We start from the raw sequence: 20,659 nt of genomic DNA on the forward strand, positions 1-20,659 counted from the left end.
CGTCCGGGGCGGTGGGCGGGGCAGGGGGGGTGCGCGCGGGGGGTGCGCGCGTCCTGTAACGGTCGCGGCGAGCGCGAGTCCCCTGAGGAGGCTTTGAGGGGCGAAGGCTGCGCCTCAGGCAGCACCTCAGGCAGCGCCTCCCGCCCCGGGGCTGCTGTCCTCTCAGCCCCTGAGGTGACAGTCGGTCCGAGAGCTGCTGTCCGCGGCACACGGGGTAGGCTCGGGTGCCACCTCCCCCTCGGCACCCGCGCCGCCGTCCCGGCAGTCCCGCCCCCGGCCGCGCTGACAGGTAGGGCGGCCTCGTCAGGGCTGAGGGGCCGCAGGTGGCTTTGAAGTACCTGTAAGTTGATGAGCAAACTCCAGTGCAACTGGACATTGTCATACTGTGTAAATAGGCTTTTTTTTTGCTTCTGATACTGTTCTGGTGTTAGCATCAAGTTTAATGTGATAAAAATACTCTTGATCTATATTACCTGCAGAATCAAACCTGGTATATTCTGATGGTATGATTTCTGTGATAAAAATGTACTTTAGGTTGTAATTTTTTAATACTAAGATTGCACACACAAATTAATATTCAGGCTCACTTAACTGTAAAACTCACTGAAGAGGTAAGGAGTTAAGAGAGCATGCATTGTGGAGACTCAGGGTCATTGAGAGTGTACTATGGAAAGTAGCAGAAATATTAAAATATTAAAAATATTAAATATTTTGATTCACAGATTTCTGAGAGGCTTAGGCATCTAATTCAAGGGTTCAAGAAAGTATGTATCTCCAGATTCACAAATCTGCACCACCTTAGGGAGTGAGATATACAAGCCAGATCATTTCTGTAACTGGAAGAGAGAAAATGTTGTAATGAACATGGGTTAAGGGCAGAATTACTATAGCCCAAGTCTTAAGTAAACTCATCCAAAAGGACAGTCAGATTCTGGTCCTGCTGCGTAACTGAGCAAAACAGTTTTGCATACCTAAGGGTGGCTGAACGATCTCCTCACCAGACTCCGTGTTCTCATGATTAGGGCACTGCTGAGATGTAAAGGCGGGTTTCCCTCAGGCAGAGGCAATAGTTGGACATGGATCTACCACATCCCTGGGTGTGGTGAGAAATATAACCACTAAGGTATTAGTTAAAAGTTGATTTCCATTCACAGCTCCTTTCTTTGCTTTCAGACTGTGGTTTACTGGTGCTTTGAGTATGTCATCAGGACCAGGTTTCTCAAGGAATCTAAGTACAGAGAACCTATTTGTGAGCTGGGAACTTAGACTGAAGAGAAATGCTGATTTATGCACTTAGGTCAAAAGAGAAGGAATTCTGTGCATGCTGAGAGTTCAGATAGAGAATTTTCAAATCAAAGTTTTAGATGGTGACCTAAGAGATCTTGTGATCCAGGAAAGGGTTCTTATTTTACTAGGCACTGCACAGGGACACTGTAATAGGATGCTGGTGACAGAAACCACTCACAATGTATCAGAGAAGATGCAGTGAAATGACTTGGCTGTTGTGACTTGAACAGTGGTAGAGTCAGTGTCAGGGTTCAGTCTGGCTTCTAACTCTGCATTTTATCCTTCTCAAAAGGATTAATTTTCTTGTATCTGGCTTTCCTCATGCTGTCTCTTTATGCCAAGATTTAAAAAAAGAGTTTTAGAATGCTAAAATAAACTAATGAAAGTCTCACCTCAGAGGGCCAATAAACAAATTAGATTAATCAGTGACTCTTATTAAAAAAAAAATGCTCAAAAGTGTTTACATAGTTGCTTGGTGCTAAATTATAACAGAGAACTATACAGAAAATTCCAGCAGGAATTACAGAAGAAATCTACAGAAGAAATCTTCTACAGAAGAAATCTTCTACAGAAGAAGAAACTTTTTATCCTTTGATACAAAATAAGTCTTCATCAAGAAAAAGATGGATAATCCTAAAATTATCTTGCTCAGTGGTCAGTGAATCTCCCTGTGATGTGGAAGTCATATGACAACTAATTAGAATTTTGCTCTTTTTGAAAGACCAGGGAGCAGGATGAGTATCTGTTTCTGCAGTGACTGCTGTCTTTTGCATTTGGAAGCAAAGATGCTTCAAGCTACTTCTTAATAGTCCCTTAGATCAAGGGATGAGAGGAACATAAAAGGTTTTTGTGGCTATATGTCTGTATGTCTGGTAGCATATAGCCACCTTAGATCTGCAGAGTTCCAGAAGAATGAAAATGGTGATGAAAAGGTGAAGCAGGAGAAGCAAAAGGGCGGTCTTTCTGTTGGCACATTAAAGATCAAAACTGGATATAAAAGCAAGAATGATTTTCTGAGGAGTGAGAGTGGTGTTGTCTCTGTGCAGGTTCGAGAAGTGACTTCAGGGTTGTGTTACGGTTTTGGATGGCTCCATCTGCCGGCTGCGGAGCTTGCTGTGCGACCTGCTGAGGCAGGTCACTGTGTTGGGGTCTCTTATGCCACGTATTTATGCTAAATTTTTAATCAAGAGTGTTTGTGCTTTATAATCGTGGGTCAGCCCCATTTTGAGTTTCAGAGGAAAAACATCAGCGTGCGGTAATATGATTCACACTTTGACATGGTGCTTAGCAGCCACTTAACTCAGCTAAACTCAGTGCAGGACTCTATCCTCTTCCCAAATCTTAATAATTTATCCGGGCTCCCATATCATCTCTAATAAAGAGACCACTGAGAGAAAATAACCTGTGGTAACAAGAAATGTAACACCAGTAAAAGTAACCGCTTGGTGTCACTCTTTTCCGTGGCTAACATTGGATAAAGTTAATGAAGTATTAAAATTGTTTACTCTGTGTCTGCTTTTGGAAGCATTACTGCAGACAGTTGTGTAGGAGCAGAGCTGCTCGAGTAATGAAGCAGATTTATTCTTTGAAATTAATCGTTTCCAGTAATGATAATGGTATCAATGTCCTGAATTACCCACTTCTGTGCTTCTGATTCTCCAAGGAAGCGCATGAAATTTAGAATCAGAGTAGATGTGGTATCTAAAGTGCAGGGCAGGTGTACTTGAAGAAGGCTGCAGCACTGCTGTGAGTCTGTGCTGCATATCATAACTATTAAACAAGGACTAGAGCAGTTTCTGTCTTCTGGAAACTAGGACCATAGTTTGAAAAATACAAAATGTAGCACAATATCACTGCTGCAGCAGTGCTAAAGGGTCTCATGCATCAGTGGTCACGTGCATAGACTGTCCCTTTCTAAATTAGGCTCTGTGCAAAGACAGGATGAAGAGATCATCCTTGACCCACTTAATCAAGTAACAATTTAAAGTTCTAATTGATTTTCCTTCAGTATAGGGTCTTAAAGTTGTTTAGTGTGATTTAAAAAATTTTTCTATGACTGTTGATGAAGGGTTATTAAAAGTTGAGTCATTTAATTTTTTTAACTTTTCCTTTCTCTTCTTCACTGTGAAGATGCACTTTTCCGTTGACAAAATATTTCAGTCTAAAAATGCTTCTGCAGGGAAAACTGACCCTTGCTTGTTTTGAAATATTTTTTGAAATATTTGACCTGGCTTGTTTTGAAATATTTTTTTCCAGGGGCTTCTGAGCTATTTCCTTCTTAAGAGGAAGGAGTACAAATTAAAACCAATCATAACACAATCTAGTGATGACTGGGATAGAGTAGAATAGAATAGGTAATAGGAATGACTGAATTGGAATTTTTACGAGAAGGTCTCTTTTCATGACATTTCCAGTCCTGACTTGCAGTGTAAGGAAAGAAAATTAATCTTTGGATTTATAATTATAGTTGAAGCCAAAAGGGGTCAATACCTGTTTACTGTAATCCCGAACTGGACTCAACAGGCTCCATGTTTTTGAATGCCTCTCCCAGTAGAATCAAAGAATCATATATTCCAGTCAAGAGTATGGGCTGAAAAAAGCCACTTGGTTAATACAGACCTGTACCCTACAAATGTGTGCAATCATTTAATAGACATTTAGTCCTTAAATTGCACTCTCCACACAGATCCAGGGTAGCAAAACATTTCCTAACAGCCTATGTGAAATTTACAATGTACCTTACAAAATACTTGAAGTTGCAAAACCTGCAAAACATTGCAGGAAAACAACAGAAAAGATTAAAAGCATTACTAGTGATTTAGAGTCTTATAATAATGGAGGGTTAGGTCACTGAAAATGTTCTGTGATCTCAGGACACAACCGATTTTGCACTTCACAGAGGAAGTCAGTCCCTCCCCAAAATAATTCCTACCTTTTTAACCTGAGGCATGTTACTTTTTCATCCCAATATATTCTGATTCAGTTTTCAGTTGGTGAAGTGTCCATTGGAAACTGGCACTTGAAAAGGAAGTGAGAATCCAAAATAAATGGTTGGATCTTGTTACTTATTCCACTTTATAAAAAAGCAAGGTGCTTGTCCAAATTCAAACACGTTTCTTATCCTCTCTTCATGTGCCTTGGTTCAAAGCAGTTTGAGAAAGTTGCAGATACAGACAAGGATGCCAAACACTGCTTACAGCCTCTATTAAAGGAGAGTATGAATAACTTTTTTTTTGCAAAGTACATCAGTTTACACTGAACTAGCCTTAGTAATAATCTGACAGTTCTGTGGGAAGTATGACAAATTGTGCCTATGGGAGAAGTGAAAAACGTATATGTGAATATGTGCACCTTTTGCTGCTTCTGATATCTTTCAGCCTTCAGGGGGTTTACAGAATGTGTTTAAATTTAATGCCAGGCTGTGGCAGAAACATCTAGAGAAGGAATCTGTAAGGAAGTCATGGCTGCTAAAGACCATTTTACCATTGGATGGCACTGTAGTCCTTACTGCTCACAGCAGCTGCAGTTTTGAATAATTTTACTCGAAAGAATTTTAGGTCAAGTAGTAACTAATAGGGAAATGGTTAGTGGAAAGACTTTTTTATGGATAATGTGATGTTAATAAAATTACACTTGCAGACCTGGCTCAAGTTTTGCAACATTAGGTTTTTGGAAGTCTGAGTTAAAATCTTGCCAAGTTGCTCAGTGTTCTAAATAGAGATTTCAAAATGCAGCTGATCTTGTCATATAGGACTCAGTGTCTCAGTGTACTCTCTACTGTCATAAAAAATCTTATGGGTATGTTTTCTGATTATAGGGTATTCTACCCGTAGCCTTTCACTCACTGTTTTAAGCTTTATGCAATGTTTTGTATTAATGAGAGAAGGTTTTCAGCCACCTTTTCTTTAAATAATCCTTTTTCCTTACAGAAGATATGGCATACTGAGTTTGAATTCACCTTCACCTGTGTATCCCAGGGCTACAGGATGGGTGAGTGTTTAAATCTGCTGACCTGTAGTCTTGTAGGCATAAATATTTTTCACCTCAAGCTGAAGACTCAAGTGTTCAAAGGAATGTCTGTTGTTCCTTCAGTGTTGGTGGCTGCTGTTTTTACACAGGCAAGGAGGCATTAGCTATTATTTGAGTTACTGATACACCATTAGTTTAATATTCAGACAATTATGTCATTGCTGTCACTCCAACATGTAGACATTCAGTGCAAGCAAGCCAGTTGTGTATTTACATGAGTTTCCTGTATGGTTTGCAGATTGTTCTGAGTTAATCACTCCCAGGACATTTAGTTTGAAGCTACATGAATTGTATACATGAACTGCTGATGAGGCTTGAGGCTGTGCATCCAAATGCAAAGTGTTTGGCAGCAGAACTGACCTAGCCTCACCTCCTTTGCCACCTGCTGCTGGTTTCTGTGGTATACCACCCTTTCAGTTGTGCCAACCCAATTATTTATGCAGCTGTGCTTGGAAATGGAGCTGGAAACTGGTGCTAAAAAAAAGCACCTAGGTTTTTTTCCTGAGTTAATTTTAAGCAAGATCAGGTCTCTAGTATAGTGAACCACGTGCTACACAAACAGCTTTTCTAGAATAGCAGAACACATTGCTGCTGGGGCAGCAGAATAACAGAAGACATGTATCAATACCATAAGCCAGTTTGCCACTGAAGACTTCATCTTGAGACACCACAAATACATCTGGGATTTCAGTGATGCAGTGTGTTTTAAGTTCATATTTAAATGATTCTATTTGGAGCTATTTCCATATGCCATCTCCTGATGTCACACAGACTTAGTATAATCCCTGAGAAGCACAGATAAAAGAATTCTGAGCAGAGCTCAATGTTGAGCTTAATATTAACAGCCAAAAGAACCCCCTGTAAGTAAACAGAAAGAAAATGCCTTATGTGGAAAGAGTGCCCTGAAATTCTTTTTACCTAGGAGAAGAATGAGAGCCCTCCAGTTTCAGGTAAGCCTCAAAGTGAAAAAAAACCAGTGATAGGAAAGTTAGAGTACATCCATTTTAACCACTATTTCATTGAAGCTACAGTGACTATTTTCATATTGTCTTCTAAAGACCAGTTATTTCTGGAGGCATATCTTATTTCTTTTGTAGGGTGCCAGTTTTACTGCTCTTAATTTATTTCCCACAAAGGAAGAAGAGCTCAGATTGACTCCTTTTCACAAGGGCTTAGTAAAACTGCTTGAGAAACTAACACCACATTTGGGATCTATAATTTGTAGATTTACAAATTGTATTTTCCCAGCACTGTATATAAACAAGTATCTTTCAACTAAAATACTTGTTCCAAGGCAGATACAGTAAAAATCTCACCTATATTGATAAGCAGACAAGCCTGAAAAATACTGCTGCAGGGGAAAGAAATGTCAGTGCATGGTTGGCCTTGGTAACTACCTGCCAGGCATACAGGGACCTATGAAACTTTCTTCCAACCTATCTACATCTTATCTGCTCAAACACTTCAGAGTTCAGGAAGAGCAGCCAAAGTCAATTTTTGCTTGGAGTGTTTAAAACCAAAAATAAACAGAGGGAGAAGTTGTGCGTGTGCAGGAGGACGTGTTGGGGTGGAGAATGGATAGGGTGGTGGGATTGGGGAGGGAAGGTTTTAACCTACATTGACTCTTCTGTAATCCTCTTGGAAGAATACACTGTTTTCTCAAATGACAATGAAGTTGCACAATACAAAATTGTGCTGGCGTATATCCAGAGGCCAGTATTCTATCTGACCTCAACAGGTAAATGAAACAATAGTTAGTATACATTAGAGAACAACTTTGTCATTACTGTGTGTTAGTTATCTGATTTTACAAAGCCTTAAAAATGCCTTTTGAAATGTATGAAACAGGAATGGAATTTTTAGGTCTTCATCTGTTAATATTTTAAAATACACAAGCCTTGCTGACTGCAGTACTCCCAAGTGCCTACAGTGCTGAGAACCCTCATAGCGTGCATTGTTATGCTGGTCCAGACAGAACAAAATCCTTAATTTTTCAGTGATTAGGTGTTCTCAGCCCATCCATGAAGTTAACCCTGTATGTAAATGGAAATGGTAATATTTAATTTCTAAAATTATCTCTCAGTTTGCTAGCACCTTATTTATTGAATGTAATGGCTTTTAGAAGCTAAAAAGACTAATGCTCTTGGAATAGCTTGCTCTTCAGTGACCAATCACTACCATTTTTCAGAGCTGCTCTGTTCCCAAGGAAGCACTGAGAATGATTGTGCCTTAAGATGTGATTCCTGCCAGCTCTGTAATGTCCATGCACAGTATAAATGATTTGGCTTCACATTTTATGGTGCAGCCCTGTCCTTTTTAAGTATAATCTGGTTTGTAATTGAGAAAAAAAGGCAAGGTGCAAGTCCCTGCTTTACTGCTTCTTCCCTACTATGTGAATTGTATAAGGCAGCAGAGAGAAATGCATTTTATTGAACAAGTTTTCAATGGACTGAGCAGGGCTTCAAGAAGGAATTCTGATCTGGTATTTGAATTTTATATCAAGTATGTAAGAGAGAGAAACTGAAGCACTGTTACAAAATGAAAACATTGCTATATATTCTGCCTGTGGTGTGTCTAGCGGCAGAGAGATGCTTTCTGGATTTGTTTAGGAGCGTTAATAATCCATGTGTTGTTTTTACTGCAGAATTAGGACTGCTGTTGCCCACATTCTGCACCTTCATGTATCCTGTGAGTTTGGGGTTGGGGCAAAACTTGCAGCTTGTGATTTTTACAATATATGTATTTACAATAGTGAGAGAACAGTTTTATATGCATTTTGAAGTTAAATTTGCATGATTTGCATCTTTAAAAATCAGTTGCCTGTTATGTCTGTGGCAGCAGGCAGTGAGCATACCACAGATGAATAATTTTTGAGGGCTCTTGCTAATGGATTATACTACAAGTTCTCCTTATGTTTGAAGAATTCCCTTCCAGCAGGAATGAATCTCTCTTTTGTTACTGGCTGGGATGAAATTTAACCAAACCAATTTATTCTGTTTCTTGTGAAAAATATTGTCTGTGAAAACATAAAAGCACTTACAAAATGCCAACACTTCACTCCTAGCTGCACGTAGATCAATATGAATGGGTCACAGTAACCTCTTAGAGAGGTCTGCTTGACAACCAAACCTACTATGTATCTAAGGCTCTTAAAAAAAAAACAGAAACCACCTTTATCATGGAGTGCCTGCTCCTAACATGATAATTTATATCAGATAGGTCTGAGTAATCTTCTATTAAGATGGCTTATTTTAACTTTGCATCATAGCAGAAGTAAAGCTTTCATCAGTATAGATTGACGTATTTCATCTAGAAGTCTATTTTCTGCATTGCCTGTTGTTCACTTTTTTGTCAAAGGACCAACCTACTATGATACTTTTAAATGCTTTTAATGGATTAAATGCAGGGGAAGTTCTGAAATTATCACCACTGTATGCAGTAAACTGTGCACATCTCCATTTTAGAATCATAGAATCATAGAATTGGCTGGGTTGGAAGGGACCTCAGAGATCTTGAGATAACATTTTCGAAAGCTGTTAAGTAAGAAGTTTAAAAGACAAGTCTGTACCAGGTGCTGAGATGAATGGTAGAGATGCCAGCCTGACCCAGGAACTTGGTGCAGCACACTTGTGTAGATGTATTATTTGGCAACTCTAAATAATATAATTTAGGTGTAGCAAAACGCCAAGCCCTGCCTTCCTGCATGATTTCTGATTGTGTCACATCTCTGACATAATTCACCAACACCATTTCTGGTTGGGGTGCTAGTGCTCTGTCAACACTGCATAGCCTAAGGAGTGTATGTACCCTTTTTGTGATGTGAACATAGAAGAATTATGTTTGGAAAGTAAAGATTGAGATTCCTAGATATTATAAGTGCTTTCAAAAATCACAGGATAGATGTGTAGAATGACTTTGCAGATTGTGTGTGGTGAATTGAAAGTCTGAATCCATCTGGGAACTGCTAGGTGGTAAAACAGCTAGATGGAAAAGCAATTAATAAGACCTTACAATATTGTCTGGTTTTGATGTCTTGGAAAGAATTCTTGTTACCTAGATGTGTAGTCCAGTAATACTGATCAGATTCCATTACTCAAAGTTCTGAAAACTATTTTTTGTATTTAAAACATATTATGGAATACATACCCTAATTTTTATCTCATCTGCCATTTTATTCTATTAGACATTAAGGTACTGTATTATTCATCACAGCTAAATGCAGTATTCAATAAATAAGAAATAGTATGGAAAAATTAATCTGTTCTCCACACAAATGATCAAGCAGTCAAAACTATAATCAGCTTCCTCTGAGTCTGGTCTTTGGCTGATGATGAACAATAGCTCAGTAAAACCAAGAACTACACAGGACAAAAATCTGGCATAAATATAAATCTGAATCTTTGTAAACAGTTCTTGTAAATATTTCTCATCCAAAAATCTCAATTTCCCACACTTTTGATTAAGACTCTCTATCACAACTTTCTGTAGCATCTTTTTTTAGTTCAGGTGCTGCAAAGGCAGAAGTACAGTGTCACAGGTGCAGCCACATCACCCAGCACACTCAAGAATCTCTCTGTCTCATAAATTTTTGTGCTGAGCTGTAGTCACTGACCACAAAGTCATTATTAGCTTGTGCCAATTCTCTAGTAAAATGTGTTAGATTAAAGCACTGTGAAGGTTAAAGGCAGGTCCTAGTGTTAAATTTTAGAGGTCATGTGTTGATTGCATTATTGTAGATTGGAGTAGACCTTTTATAGGAAATGAAACATCAGCACCCATTCATGATCTTATAAAAGACAATGCATGGTAGAAGTCCACATGCAATTCTCAACTATTTAAGGTGACTGCAGTAAAGGGAGAGAGTAGTCATTTACACATAGATACAAGGTTTATTATATCTGCATTATTTGCAGCACTGTAACAATTGAGACAGGAACTCCACAGGGGCATAGGTTATTATCCCTTTGAAATTTGAAATGCACATTAGACAATCCAGGCTTAACCAAAACTATGATAGTTTTAAAGTCTGAAGTTTTCTCATATGTGTATACAGACATCATTTTTGCTACCTTCCATCTGGTAATCTCTGGTATCCTTGAGGAGCTATGACAGTCTGGTTTACATTTTTTAGGGTTTGTATAATGTTTGTATAATGTTTTGCACTATGTTTGCTGGATCAGTTCCAATTCTTTCTCCAAAGCTTTATACGCTGGGAGATTGCTGGGAAAACTGATGTTGATCCTTTTGGTAATGGACACAGAGATGCAAACCCTCACCTCTGTAATAGATAACACTTGAGCTGCTTGCTAAGGCTTAATACAGAAAGCAGTTGCCACTGAGGTCTGTTCTGTCCTGAGATTAAGAAATGTTAAGTTGTTGTTGGTTGTTCATGTCAGATCTTATTTAAAGACTTCAATATCTTAAACTGTTGTGCAGTATCTGCTTGTTTTTCTTGGTACATATTCCATAGTAATAGCTGTAATGTTGAGATTTACAAGAACACTGATTCACATCTGACAGGATAGGAAAAAAAAGAGGTTCATTGTTCCTTTTTCTCATCAGCTTTTTATACTTATATAGCTGAACCAACTCCAAGAATGTTACTGCTGATTTAAGTATGTAATGGGGGCTTACAGATCAACAGCAAGAAAAGAAAAATTTTCCCGAAGGAAGAGAATGAAACAGTGAAGAAGGAACAATGCTTAATTAGGTCTGTTGAATGTGTGCTTTGCTATAGAAATTTAGGCTCATGTGGATTGCATTAAGAAAACAAGCTGCCCACAGGAAGAACCGAATGACACTGTTGGGTGTTACTGTTGTTGACCAAAACAAAAAAATGAAAACCTCCTTTGTCACCTATAGCTTGTAAGCATTTGATTGACATAACACCCATATCCAGTTGTTGTGCAAAGAATTAATTTATTGACAGACTGAGAATCTGTGTAGTTCAGAAATTTCATTATCTATAAACTATGCTTTGATCAACTTACAGAACTTCATTGACAGATTTAGTATTGATTGAGGTTTGGCTATCGGCTCTGTTGAAATGTATGTGTGTGTGTGCATATAAAATCTTGCAAATATATTTACTTCTTTCTAGCAGGAAAGAAAACTGACAAATATCAAGAACAAGTAATGAAACAGAAGCTGGGATAATTCCTCAATACAATCAGAAATTGTTTCTAAGATACAAGTATCCAGTATAAAATATCTGTGAAGGCCTTTGTTCACATTATTGTTTATAAATATAATTGCATTTTTTATTAAAGATTATTTTAGTACTCCATTAATAATAGAGACAAGCAGTTGCTTTTTTTTTCATTAAATCCATCTGTGCTTGTGAGTGAGGCACATCTTACATTCCAAATACATAATCAGGTTTTAATTACCTGTGCAGTCAATAGAAAAAGATGGAAATTTAGAGCTAGATACATTGAATTGTGTTCCAAGGATAATACCACTTGTGTTGACAGCAGATTAAGTTCAGACAGCAATTTCCCATTTGTCTGCCCAGTTTATCGTGCACGAGTCAGTATTAGAATTTCTATCTCTCTCCTTGATAAGCAATCCAAAATTACTGACTCTTTGCCCCCATAATGTGGTCCCATTTGTGGCAATTTGATGCTGATTTTGATGAAAAAGAAAGACTCCTTATTAGACAGTCAAAAGTTAGCAAATTTTTGACTATTATTTCTTTAAAGCAGTAATTCATTTGTTCTAATAAAACTGCCAAGAACTACAGAAGGGAAGCTAGCAAACAAAATTCCTTTTGCAAGGTCTTTGTGTGACTTTGCATGGCTTTCAGAGTCAGCAAAGTCAGATCAAATATTAATTTTTAAAATAAAATTTTAGAGTAACACTTTTAGATCTTGTTTCAGAGCCATATTAACATGGGTTTTTGTGGTGTATTTTTATTTATATTTTTTTACAAGGAACTTTTAAGATGGAAAAAGGGACTTCATTCTTGCTACAGCAAAGCATTTTCAAACATTAGAACATCTTGTTTTATGAGGTGAAAAATCTCTCCTGCCAAAGCGTAGTTTTAAGTGCTGGAAAAGTCAGTGTCTTCACAAAAAATTGGACTATTTTTGAGCAAAGAAGCATGCAAGACTATGAAATACATTACACCATGCAATTTTACAATGAATCACAAAAATCTGTGATTTTATTTTCCTTATCTGAAATAGAAATGTATAGCTAAGCTTGTAAGACGAATGATTGAGTATTGGTTGAAAGCTTTTCAGCAAAACATTCTTTGTCTGAAAATGATGTTTTCGTATTTTGAAAAGAGAAAACCCTGCAGACATGTTGCACTTTTTACAAAAAGCTTCTGAGATCCAGAATGGAATATCTATTCAAAGAGAATGTGAGAGACTATCCCACTTTGGAAAAGCAAGAAGTCCAGTGGTTAGCACTGTCACTCACAACAGGCGAGTCTTAGCTTTTGTCTCCTGTGTCTCAGAGAAGTGCCTTGCAGAAATGGCTGTTTGAAATTTGGCTGCCTGTACAGGGTTTATATGCTCATGTTCTCCTCTTGGAAAAAATTTGGAATGTCATGGTTTGTTCCAATTGGGAAGGCAGCTAAATGTTGATCCTTCAGGATTTTGCTCAGATGTTTTTCTCCCGTCAAGCCATAACTAATTTAAATAGTGATTAAAACACACTTTCTTCTTACCATACATCTTGGTTTCACTCTTTCTTCTTTAGGATGTGTACATATGGTGTTTATCTTACATCTGTTGCCCAGCTGAACAATGCCATCAGATGTGTGACCCACCTAATGAAGTTCTGGCACTGTATCATCAGCTACAATAGATGGGGCTGTGTACACCCAAAACCAAAAATGTGTGCTTGGACAATAAGATGATTTGGGTTTGTTTGTCTTTAGGTTTGTGCATTCTGCACTTAAGCCATTGATCCCAAGTAAATAATGGAGAAGAGAAAATCCATTAAATAAGTTATTCAAAATAACATAGAACTTGTCAAATTAATGATTTCACAAGCAGCATCCAAACAATTGTTTTTTCAGTAAAGCAGTTTTTAGGAATTAGAGAAAATCCAGACTGTTCTCAGGAAAAATCCAGTTGAGGTGAGGTCAAAATTTTGCATTACAGCTTAAAAGTCCAGAGGATTATGGAAAATGTTGAATTAATAAGTTTTGTGAACTAATAATATTTTCACTGCTGTGAAGCAGCTTTTATCACTGTAAAGCTAGGCGTGGGAGGACAGTATAATAATAACAGTCCAAACAATACTCAATAAATAAATACTCAATAGGGAAACTTAGGTCAAATAGAAGTGGCCTAATGAAATGTGAAGCTATCAGAATATCTGTTACAAATTAAAAGATTAATCTGTGGCTTCTTTGAAAATAAAGCCTTTAGTTCTCAAACTAAGAGAAGTCAGTAAGAAGAACTTACAAAGGGGATGGAAAAAAGAATGTTACAATTACGGTTTAAATGCTATGTGACTGGGAAACTTGTGTTTTAAACCTGCCTTTGATTTTGTCTTTATTAAATAAGATAAAATTGGTAATAATATGATCAGCTCTTTGATAACTAGAGGAAGAACACTAAAGGTGCTAAGCACAGTGATGCTTAACAGTTGAGCAACTGAATGAGTTAACTTGCAGGGTATCTCTTTGCTTGGTTAGAAAAGGTGCAAATTTAGAACACCAGGAAATGTGTCTAGGGTAGTCCTAACACATACTGAAACTTGGGTACATTAAGAGTGCCCAGGTGGGTTTGTGCATTTTTAACTCAGATTAACATTTCTGAAGCCACATTAAATTTCTCAGTGGTAATATGACTTGACACAAACTCACTTTAATTAATAAATTTATAGATGTGGCAAGGTGTAGGGTATAGGTCACATCATAGAAACTGCCCGGTGACCAGAGAGGATGGCATTTTAGCAGTCCTGAATTTTATCACAGATAATTTTATCCATTGGTATACGTAAATATTGCTACTGCTAATTCACAAGTTCAAAGCTAATGAGAAAAACTAAGATATATGAGAGATATATTAGACAATGGCAGCCTAGTTGAAACTCTTCATGAAACAGATATCTGTACTTTGGGCAGAGCATTTTTCCATGCAGAGTGAGTAGACTATTGTCCGTAGTTGTCTAATTTCATACTAAGTAGTTCCAGATTTCAGCAAAACACAATGTTTGTGAACTTTTTCCACTTCATGTGTCTCTAATGACTGAGTATACTCAGCTGAAGAGGGATTTGAACTCTCCACTTACTGATGGTGTGAATCTGGTGATCATGACATACCCAAAAAGAAAATAGTGAAATTGGCTTCTGGAATGTACATGCAGTGTGCTGTGCAAGATTCTAGTTTAGCTTCAAGGATGTCCTTTCTATTTTGAATTGAACAGGAACACATTCCTTTAAGTGGCATTGAAATACAGAGAGCTGTCTGGTGGTGTTTGCTGAGCAGACTCAAATTCCAGTGTGACTGAAACTCAGCATTTTCTGTGATGAGCACAGGAACTCCAACAATCAGTAAGGTGTTAGGCATGTTCAGAAGATATTCTTGAGGATTAATTTTTAAGTAAGTGCTAAATAATATTTGTTTTCCAGAATTAATTCCATGTTAGACTATCATAAAATTTACAGGAACAAGTCACTAGCACAAATGGTGTGCACAGTGAAAGGATGTCCTTTCATACTTTCTACGTCCCATTCTACTTTCTGTGGCACTTGCTTTTGTCACAGATTTAAATCTAGTAGTAAGCAAACACTAGCAGTACTTCTTGTTCTTTTATAGAACTAAGTGTTTTGAAGGGGAAATAATTTTCCCATTAATCTCATTTTTAGTTAAAATCTGAATTATGGAGAGGTAACGGTACTTCCTTTAAACAGGCTGCTTGTCAGTGACAATTCATAAGCAGAGTGTAATTGTCAGGCATCTCACTCCAGTGTACCACCCACAGGGATCACAGCTCTTAAAGAGGAATTTGGAAGTTAAGCACCTTCTTTCAGTCTCCAGCATAACCTGGGTCTGGAATTTTCTCATCAGAACCTCAAGATCCATTAGTGCCGCACTGGGAAACCTTTACTAGTACTCACCTGATGTGGTTTGGAGTTGTCAGTGTGCTTTTCAAAATTCATACCAGCAACGCCAATTGTCACTTGTCAAATATTTCCTAGTCTTCTATATTTTTTGTTATGTTTTAATTTTTTTTCCTGTGCAAAATAGTATTTTAGAAACTTGTTGACCTTCATTTTTTCCCCAGCACCTTAATTGTGGCTGTGAAGAGAGTGGAAAGATTTGTTTTCTGCCCTTAAACTGTTTTCTGGATTTTGTGTATTAACACTGCAAACTTTTTCAGTCTCTACTTGAAGACCTGTTTAATATTTAACTCAAATAAACAGAACTGTGATTTTTTAATACAAAACCAGCTATTGCTGGCCAGAAAAATCTTCAGATTATTTTGTTCCAAGTCACTTAAAGGTTTTAAGTAAAAAACATGAAAGAATGGGCCTTTTGCAATACTTCAGCAAGTGCTACAAAAAGTAGAACAGGAAGTAGGTATTTATGGACATCTTTTTGCTCTATGTGCTATTTGTGCTGGTAAAATTAGTACAGTTCTGTATTAACTTAAAAAGGTTTTGTGCTGAAACACAAAATATTAGACCTGACAAAGGTAATTTAATTTTCTGCTGATTTACTCTCAATCTTCTTCTCTTAACTTGCTCTCCCCAGCTACTCTGATAAGTTTCTACTTGTTGCTGTTTTTTTCCATAGTAAAATTTTTGTCCCAGTGCCAGCACATTATGTTCCTGGTTAGAGCCATGACGTCAAACGGTATCTGGCTCCAGGCCAAGGAATGCTGCTGGGAAGTACTGAATGAATGAATGGATTTTTAGATTCACGCTGTAGTTGCCTCTTTCAGAGCTTTGAATCTTCATGTAATAGTCATTTAGCTAATGTAAATTTGTCAGTGTTTCTTAATAGAACTAGAAGAACTTCAGAGGAGTAACTTGGGAAAAATACTGTGATAAACTTCAGAACTCGTTTGACATAGTGCATTAGCAGTATGAGCTATAACAGAGACAGCTGAAGGATTTTTATGTAGTCACTGAGGTCTTAGCCCCACCCTCTATCACACAGACAGTCATCAAATCATACATAGCATTGGTCAGGCTGGAAGGAACCAGGGGAAATCTCTAGTCCAGGGACCAGTTTGCTAACCTCTCTCAGCATCCTGTTTCAGTATTTAATTACCTGCTCAGTGAAAAAAAGTTTTCTGTATATGCAGTCAGAAGCTCCCATTTCAGTTTTGACCCCTACCCCAAATAATGTCCCTCAAGCAGGTGGTGATACCATTTTCATCTTGTTTTGGAAATTGTTAAAGTAGGACTGGCATGAAGAATTTTTATTACTTGACCCAGTATGATTAGTAGATTGTAAGTCTTGCATATAACTTTGTCATCACTAATTAACCTCCAATGTTACTGGATGTAGTTGTATGTATAAATAGTGTACTGTAAATATCAGAGGCTGAGGGCTCTTTCAGAGGTGAATGATCTCTTCACATGCAATATGATATAATAATACGGTATCTGAGACAATTTTCCTCAATACAGTTTGAGGAGAAGCAGTCTTTTAACCTTTCAAATAAGCAATTTTATTGCAGAATTTGATACAGAAAAAAGAGTGCAGTAGCAAACAGGCCAAGACAATGCATATCTTAGCATGTAAAATCTGAGCAGTAGACACGGCTGCAATCCTCTTCTGAATAAATCAGCATCAAAAAGAGCAAAATTGTTCAGCATATCCTCTCTGAGGATATTGTCAGCAAAAAAAAATTCCAGTTTACATAATCTGTGACAAATATCATGCCCTTAACAGCTCTTGGGGTGTCAGGCAGTGAGCAACCAATGTCTCAGGTCAAATTCAGTGGAACCAGAGGAACTTGCTGAGCTGCTGAAGTTATGATCCATAGGAAAGCTTGCAGTCACTTCTGTCTGTTAGCTTGTCTTTAATTTTCTAAGTCTTTTGGAGCTGTAGCTTTGAGGCTTTCTTTTCTGCATCTGTGAGTGGACAGGGATGCAATGAATGTGTATGGTGATGTGGGAAATAGATGTCACAGATGGATTGCAAAACAGAGGAGAATATTCCACTGATTTTTAGGTTGCTGAGATACCTGGATTCTAAGCACTAAGATGACACTTACCTATGTCTCTTGGCTTTACTGGGGGAAGAAATACTAATTAGCCTTAGAGCCAAAGGTGCTTCTAGCATGGTAGTTACAGCACAGGTACCTTCTACTAAAGCAGTGCAGTGAAACCTAACTATCCTTCCAGAGAAAAACCACTCATCTGGGTATTGAATTGTTTTTACATTAAGGGTTTCTCCTTCCACATGTCACACATCTCTTCACAACTCTCACCTACACTGTTCATGCCTCCAGAAGTCTGCAGTGTAGACCCTACCCTGAGGCTTTAATGCTCCAGCACTCTTTTCCTAAGAAATTGCAAGAGCTCCTTTTTTTCCCACACAAGTAAAGGGCACAGTAGTGGGTGTGGGAACTTTGTAATGGGTGGACCTCAAAACTTCACATGTTATTTGGGTTAGTTCCCCCAAATTTCCATGCTGCTAGCCCAACCAATTCAAACTTTTGATCAGTAGAATTAAGCACAATATAATAGAATTGGCTTATATGGTAGCACTTTTGAATCCAGAGAGTGTCACAACACATATGAGTATAAAGAGGTAAATCATGACAATTAACTGGACTTCCTTGAACCTCCACAGAAATATTCTGTTCTATTCACAGGAAAGGTTCAGAAATGTGCATGTTTTAATTGAACCACTTCACTCATCTCTAAATGAAAACAGTTGCAGAGAATGTCCAATGTACATAGCCCTAGGCACTGTAAAACAATCAAATGAAAAGACTTTTCTTTGTCTTATTTATTTACTTGAAGCTAAAGAAAAATGCCAAAATTCTGCCCTTGAACAGATCACCACTTTTGCATACTTTACCCCAGGCACAAGTTCCAGTTTTTTCTTAACTTAGGAGTTGGTTTTGTTTGTCTTTGTGTTTGTATATTTTTGTGTATCTCATTTGTTTACTTTTCCTGTGTCTTAAAATTGTCTCTTCAGAAGTGGGGGAGAAGGAAAGAAATTGAGGTGAAACTACAACATGTTTTCGTTTTCATGTAACAAACAGATATTTTTTTCACAAGCTTCTGCAGGCACTAAATACCAAATATGGCTTAAGACAATAAATTACAATGTTCTTCAGAGAATGCAGATCTGGGAAAAGAAGAAATGCAAGTGTTTGCAACATGTGTTAAGAGAGATAGCTGACTGAGAATTTTTTGTTAACTCTACACTGTCTCATAGTTTATTTTATATATTTTATATGTCTTTTCATAATTTATGTTCATTATTTCTATAGAGTCTGTATTGGATACACAGGAAGACCAAAGAGAAAAAATGTCATTTTCTAGATCTCATGTCTGACCCACTCAATGTTCGCCCAGTGGTGCATTTTATTATCAACCACTGCCTTCCCTCCCTTTCCTAGGAGTTATTCCATTATTAATTTACTTCTTTAATACAAATTAATCTCCAGTGATGAAAATTTCACATCAATGTAGCAACATTGTTCACAGATAGGAATAAAAATGGAAACTTGTTACATAGAAAAATGTTTTCTTCTTCCCTGTAGATTTTTGATACTGGTAGTTTGGATACCATTTTCAAACTCTACTTGCATCCCATTTTTGGAAGTTGCTATTTACTGTTAGGTCAAAGTTCCTTTTATGTAGCTCTATAAAAGTCTAAGAAGAAATAGAGGACATCAAAGAAGGGATTGCAGTTCATGTTACTGCCTTTTAATGTAATTTATGTCATGGAAAGAGTATCTGTCCCTGGAGTGGTTAAAAAAGCAAAATAATTTTATATATACATGAGATCTTTATAGGCTTAAACCATATACCTGAAATGCATTACAACCTCTCAACCCCTCTGATGACAGATGCTGCTTTAAGATGAAAAGTTTAAGTGTATTAATCCAAAAAATTTGCCAGAGATATCCAAGCAAAGCATTCATGTGACTATGATGGGCTAACTGGATGGTTCTCTAGAATATGTACTTCAAGAAGCTGAGCAGTGGAATGAGGTGTCAGGATTACTGCTAGACCAGTTGTTCTCTGCGGTGCTTGTTAATGGAATGTGGAGTTTTTGAGGAAATGTACAAACTCATTCATCCTTATCTGCAAATGTGTCCAAAATAAGTACTGTCAACTGTCAGATCTGGCAAGTGCTGCACATACTGTACCCTGAGAGTTCAGTCACAGTGCCATAAGGTCGTTTACTTTGCTTTTCTAGCTTAAGAGTTACAGGTGTGTACCTTGTGGGAAGATAAAAAAGGGTGGGGGCTGAGTGGGAGGGAATGTTTAAGAAGTAGGATGATAATGAGCATAGTGCTAAGTTGGGAAGATTTGATTGTGCCCCAAGTGCAGAGTTATTTTTAAAAAGCATGGTAAAGGTTTGTAAGGCGATGAAGAGCAGCTGGATACTTAGAGGTTTGGTGCAAAGTATCCACTGACAAGGTTCAGATACCAATGTACATAATTATGGTAATCTGTGTAATATTCTTAGGACTTAAAACATAGCCTTGAAATAGTTAAAAATGCATCTCAGAAGAGATGAGAGCTGGCAGTATTTTAGACCATGTGTTCTTAGACTGTGTTCAGGTTTTACTGAAACAAGGCTACATGCCTGTTTCCCAGCCAAATTTGTTTTGCTATATTGACACAAGAATATTTGTTTTTATTGACATATGAAAATTTTTTTTGGTGTTGACTTTAAGATATCTTTCTTGTATTTGTTTAAGAGACTGACAGAAATACTGGTTGGTTTATTGATAAACTTGTTCAACCTCTTGCTTCAAACAGGACAAGTTAGTTCACTGCACTGTGTAACTCAAAGCTTTAGGAAGTCAGTGCAGTGCTGAAAATAATGAGTTATTTGACAATGATTGGTGAGGACAATCATTGTGGTAGTTATACATATACATGGTAAAATGAGCCATCATAACTTTAACTGGCCAGAAATGGGGTTCTCTCAGGAGAGAACTGAGCACCACCTACAGAGGTGTTCAGTGTCTGCAAGCAGAAATGATGCTGCAATAAACATTAACAAAGAAACAAAATAGTACTAAAAAGCTGCATTTTTGCAAAATTCAAGTTTAGTTTTATATTAAATGAAAAATTGACTTAGCTCTCCCTGCCAACCACAGCAAATAAGTAAAGCACCCTAATGTAGTGGAAAGCAGGCCATGATGCAACTGAGCACATACCAGATGATGAAGC

The 20,659-nt window shown here is 37.5% G+C and overlaps 1 long non-coding RNA gene across 1 annotated transcript; it reads left to right on the forward strand.

Moving 5' to 3' along the window:
- The first annotated feature begins 9 nt into the window (after positions 1–9).
- LOC139803446 (uncharacterized) lies at positions 10–20,150 on the forward strand. The gene is made up of 3 exons (XR_011729012.1): positions 10–289; positions 5,217–5,277; positions 18,441–20,150. It is a non-coding gene; the product is annotated as an uncharacterized lncRNA (long non-coding RNA).
- Positions 20,151–20,659: the final 509 nt, after the last annotated feature.

This window comes from Heliangelus exortis, chromosome 16 (assembly GCF_036169615.1).
Source record: "Heliangelus exortis chromosome 16, bHelExo1.hap1, whole genome shotgun sequence".
NCBI lineage: Eukaryota > Metazoa > Chordata > Aves > Apodiformes > Trochilidae > Heliangelus > Heliangelus exortis.